Source organism: Pectinophora gossypiella, chromosome Z (assembly GCF_024362695.1).
Source record: "Pectinophora gossypiella chromosome Z, ilPecGoss1.1, whole genome shotgun sequence".
In the NCBI taxonomy this organism is placed as follows: domain Eukaryota; kingdom Metazoa; phylum Arthropoda; class Insecta; order Lepidoptera; family Gelechiidae; genus Pectinophora; species Pectinophora gossypiella.
In genome coordinates this window covers 1,477,824-1,484,096 of record NC_065433.1, presented here as the reverse complement: position 1 = coordinate 1,484,096, position 6,273 = coordinate 1,477,824, and positions in this window count along the sequence as shown.

Genomic DNA, 6,273 nt, shown 5'->3' with positions numbered 1-6,273 from the left:
GAAAATCGAACTATATTCGTTTCCGTCTACCTTGCATAATATGTTAGTAATTTGTATGTTTGTCTAAAAATATTGCGATGCGTCAAGGTTACGGGCTTGCCAATAGCAAATTGGTAGGGCGTAACCATGGTAACCACGACCTCGAGCGAGTTGGTGGAGAGTAACCATGGTAACCATGTTCTTCAGCTAGTGTAAAAACGTCGATTTTTCCCAATCTCGTTGTAACCTTGACGCATCGGTTTGGGTGAATTGGTTGATGTAATTAGCGCTTTTTTAATAAAATAAATTTACTGAGCACCTAGATCCTTGAAAACCCCATAGAAAATTTATGACTCCCAGCATTTTTAGTTTCTAAGTTTTGTTGATAAATGAGTCAGTAAGTGACCTTTCGCTTGATAGACGTTACGCTGATTTAAGATTGATATGACAAACAATACACATCCCCGTCTCAAGAACTTGGGTTGCGCACTACCGTGTGCTTAGATTTATAAAAGCATAAAATGTTGATTGCTCATAAGTACCTATCTACTTACCCACATTCTTCAACTCCTGTCAGTATACGGGTGGGTAGAACGACAAGTAATAATATAATCAAAAAGAAAATATTCCACATACATTCCCATATATACAAAATCACGTGTGTAATCCCTAATAATCCCGATTGGGGTAGACAGAGCTTATTGCACGACCCGGAGGTCCCAGGTTCGAATCCCGGTGGGGACATAGTCACAAAAATCACTTTGTGGTGGGTTTCCTTGTGATCCCCAGTTTAATTAGGACATTGCAGGCTGATCACCGAAATATTCCATGTCCCCATGCTTCTTATATTAGATTATTTTTTATTGACGTGACTTATATTGAAGATTTCCCGGAAATGCGGCATTAACTATTTGGCCGGACAAATGGAGAGCGCGTGGTGGACCTCATGCTGCTCCACTGCGGGTTGGCAGAGGTGTTTGGGCTAGTAGCCCGGGACCAACGGCTTAGCGTGCTTTCCGAAGCATGGAATCATTTTACTTTTTCGGACAATGAGGAGATTCAAGCTCCATATCTCCTCCGGTTGATTGAGGGGAGGCCTGGGCCCAGCATTGGGATGTGTATAGGCTGTTTATGTTATGTGATAAATACTTTAGTCCACACATAGGAAATACAAAACAAAAGAGAAATAGAAAATCTAAATATTGATGAAAATAAAAAAAAAGCCTATGGTCCTAATATTTGTTATTCAGGAGTTAAAATAAGGAAGGATCTGAGGAGATGGGCCTCCTTTTATAAATAAAAGTCCGAACTGGATGGGTATCTTGTATTGTCCATCAATACACACGGAAATATTATTAACATAGGTTACATACAAAAACTCTCTAAAATCTCGGAGCGAATTAAAAATACACCTGTCGCCTAGCAAGCTTTTCACCAAGAGAGGGACGGTCTTGTCATACGCCATAGATGCACGTTGGTCTAACAGAAAGCTCAGTGAGGTGTGGGGTAGTGCTGCGATAGATGGTAAGCACGGAATAGAAGAAACTGATTGGAAGGTCCAAGTGAGCGCGAAACGCGCGCCATACAATTACGAGCGAATAGTTCATAAGTAACTTCGTCCGTTTTTGTATTCTTCTCTTTTTTTGGTATCACAGATTCCTAATCTTCATTCGCTTCTACTTCTTCAGCACTTACACTTTTTCCTACCACTACCTCTAGTTTTCTTTTATTTTTGGGTTTTCTAATATTCATTGATCCATAACGCAATTCTCTTAACAATTTTAAAAAACTATCATGGCTTCAACTGTCATTTTTGCCTCTTCGTTCTCTTCTTGGAGAGGCAGCATTGACTTGGCTGCAATCTAATGGCACTATACCGCATTTTTTAAACCCAGCGATAATATTTTTTCCGAATTTAAATGCTTAGGTCGTCCATTAGTAGTTTGAGCATTAGTGGAGAACATCCCTTTGGGACGCATGATTTCAACTTCCCACCTTCACTACTTTTCCACTTGTTTAGTATGTGGCGCCACGTAATTTCCGTGGGCCTGAATACTGCCACGTCTAGTGGTTGTGTCAGATGTGTTGAATTTGCTGGTAGAAAAATAAATTGAATGTCATGTTCCTTGCATAGTTTGATGGGATCTATAGATAAATGTGATGACAAATTATTCCCAGTCAACACTTTTTTACCGTGTCATTTCTGCATAAAAGGTATTACTATGGTCTTGACCCAATCTTTAAATACATCAACATCGAACCAGCCAGATGAAGACCTGTGGTATCTGGCATTATACGGTCCCCGTGTCGTCCATGAATCATATAAATGAGCTGCCTTGTAGACAACATAATGCGGTAGGAATTCACCATCAGCTATCGCTGCCATCATTAAAGATATTGACCCTTTTGAGTGATTGACTATACGTTCTGGATATTTGCATCCACGTCTTACTATTACTTTCTTGCAGCCAGGGTCATCAGTGAGATTGGTCTCGTCATAATTTATTATATTTTGGGTTGGAACGTTTTCTAAAGATTTTCCCAATTCATCAAGATATTGTTCAGAAAACACAGCCGCCCTAGATCGCTTTATGTTTTGACATATTCTTTGACACATTTTATTTGCATGTCTCTTCATAAACCCATTGACAAAGTCAATACCAGGCATTATATTATTGTTTTTGAATACTTATTTTGTGTAAAATTTATTATATTTTGGGTTGGGACATTTTCTAAAGACTTTCCCAATTCATCAAAATATTGTTTATAGTGTCAGAAGACACAGCCTCCCTAGATCGCTTTATGTTTTGACATATTCTTTGACACATTGTATTTGCATTTCTCTTCAAAAACCGATTGGCAAAGCCAATACCAGGCATGTTGTTTTTGAATACATATCTCGTGTATAATTTATTATATTTTGAGTTGGGACGTTTTCTAAAGACTTTCTCAATTCATCAAAATAATTTTTTATAGTGTCATAATACACAGTCGCTCTAGATCGCTTTATGTTTTGACATTTACTTTGACACGTTTTATTTGTATGTCTCGTCAAAAACCCATTGACAAAGTCAATACCAGGCATGTTGTTTTTGAATACTTATTTTGTGTATAATTTATTATATTGTGGGTTGGGGCGTTTTCTAAAGACTTTCTCAATTCATCAAAATATTTTTTTATAGTGTCATAAGACACAACCGCCCTAGATCGCTTTATGTTTTGACATATTCTTTGACACATTGTATTTGCATGTCTCTTCAAAAACCGATTGGCAAAGCCAATACCAGGCATGTTGTTTTTGAATACATATTTTGTGTATAATTTATTATATTTTGAGTTGGGACGTTTTCTAAAGACTTTCTCAACTCATCAAAATATTGTTTATAGTGCCAGAAGACACAGCCTCCCTAGATCGCTTTATGTTTTGACATATTCTTTGACACATTGTATTTGCATGTCTTCAAAAACCCATTGGCAAAGCCAATACCAGGCATGTTGTTTTTGAATACTTATTTTGTTTGTGATTAATATCCATTAAGTCCAGATACGTTTTTATTATAATATGTCGAAGGTCTGTTGTATCTAAGGGGTAGCCCCATTCTCCGCAGATATTTATTTTTTCTACAATAATAGCTCTACTTCTTTGGTTAGTGCTATTGGCCTACCATGGGGTTTCATTCCCGATTTTTATGGCAGCATAGTACTGATTTTGATATGTAAAATTTTTCAGCTACAGTACTTAAACTAGTATCTATTGGCTATCTCGTCCAGGGTTTGTTGTAACTTGTATTACTAATCGTCATATTTTTTGTAACGCTTATCAACTGATTTGGGTACCTACGTAATTGCGAGGCATTCTGAAAAACATTGAAAATTATAATTATTATTCAAAACAGTTTGATTTTTGTGTCGTGTCAAAAGCAGAAAAAGTTAATGACATTTAGATAAATTGATGGCTATTCTTTTTTTTAAATGAAACAATTTCGAAGACATAGGTAGGTAATTTGCGCATTTAAAGAATAGATTTGAAAATGTCGTCCGCGCGCATGGTTTATCGTTCACACTATTTAGCTATCTACAGTGTGTAAGCGAAACGATGTTTCACATGCGATCGGGCGCTAATTTCAGATCTATATATTATTAACTTTTTTACTCGGAGCAGGAAAATTATTCTCTTTTTAATGTCATTACCGCACTAGTGCGTAATTGGACACATGCTTTTTCAAGAAAATAAATTTAAAAAATATAGCTCCAAAATCACGAGCAAATGTGCAGAAAAAATAATTAAAAGTACTTAATAAAAAATAAAAAGAAAATAAGAAAATATAAAAAAGTTATAAGAGGGTTTCTTGTTTACAAAAGCAAAATGATATTTATTACTGTTTACCTATTTATAACTGTGTAAATTAGGTACATCATACATAATGTAGATTACCTACCTACATTTTACTCACGAATTAGGTGGATTCTGGTTTTGACAACCCTATTTAGGGGTTCCAATTTACCTCTTAGTCAAACCAATTATACGTGTATATGTGCCTTTTCCCCCCCGTTGCGTTCCTATTATTCCTAAAACAGCCTAGAAACGAGTGCCTGACTAAAAACTAAGATTGTCAGTAAAATTTCCCAATTGTTTACGTACCTTTACGTTTTTTTAACAAAATTGCAAAGCTGAAGTGGCAGTGGGCAGGACACATAGCGAGGAGAACCGATGGCCGATGGGGCGGAAAGGTTCTGGAGTGGCGACCACGTGTCGGACGACGCTCAGTGGGTAGGCCCGCTACAAGGTGGACCGACGATCTGGTGAAGGTCGCGGGAAGCCACTGGATGCGGGCAGCGCAGGACCGATCGTCGTGGAGATCCTTGGGGGAGGCCTATGCCCAGCAGTGGGCGTCATACGGCTGATGATGATGATGATGATGACGTTTTTTTAAACCACAATCCATTATTATAAATAGAAGCAAGTCGATTTCAACCCTTTTTTAAATAAAACTTTGCTAAACTTCGTTAAAAAGTACGATTTTAACATGCCTAAAGACGACCTCGACCTCTCTTTGAAAGATTTTTTTAGTGAATCCTGATTGGTTAGTTTAAATGCACAGTGTAGCCAGTAGCAAAAAAACAGGCATGTTCAAAAATACAAAAAAGTATTGATTTATTAAAAATAGTATCCAATGACAATGGCCCCTGCAAACACCTCCTAATTTTACTTTAAGTTATACCTGTCATTTTCTTATCCGCTGAAAAGGAAAGGGACGGATGATTGACAGCTCTTAATTTTAGGAAGAATGAGTAAATGATTGAATAACCCGGGGAAATCAAAGAGGTGCAGATCTTGCTGGTACGCAAACCATTTGACGTGTGCTGTCAATTTAATTCTGTCGGGTTATTGGCCAATGTAAAATTTTTAGATGGTTGTTTTAGATTTGTGCTTAAAATTGATGTGTGTTCCATAAATTTTATGCTTGTTGATTACGCGTCCCTTTCCTTTTCGGCGGATAAGAAAATGACAGATATTACTTAAAATTAAATTAGATGGTATTTACAAGAATTAGCTCCATCAACAGAATTGCCTCGAATTCCTACTTACCTCGCCATTCCTGTTTACCCCGTTTTTTCCAGGTTTTTTCCACTCGTCCGCAAAGGGCTATGAACCTTTCTGGCATATCTCAGTGGCGCCACCTAGCGGATTTTTCAAAACTGCGGCGCACGATGAAACCTGTGCAAATCGATAGGGGACACTTGTCTGAACAAAAAAGCTTTAATGGACCTATGCTCTAAAGTGTCACGTTTTCAAGATATCTAGCTTGAAAGTTACGAAAAGTGTCGTATGGATAAATCGATTTTACTCTTTATCTATATACAATCGTAATATAGTGACAAAGTGATTGATTATACATGAAACATTATTTAATATACAACATATTTATCTTATTGAAAAGATGAAATTAATAAATACTTGCAACAACATTAATGGTTTTTGTCTTTGCTACATTATATAGGAAGTACATAGGTACTTAACTGTGCACACCTTATCTAAGGTTACTAATTGCAAACCGAGTTTATCAGTTTGTGTTATGTATGATATAGGCGTCATTTACTCCTTAACTTGATTTTACTTGACACAACGACAGGATCTAATGAAATATAAAATAAAGTTTACATTTTTATATACGCTATGCGTTTAGTGCGGCATCATTAGTACTCGTTAAAAAGCAGAATTCTCGAAGTTTAAGAAATCTGTGTAAGAGAAACAAAATGGTGTACTTATTAACTGCCATTTTGCTTTCTCGT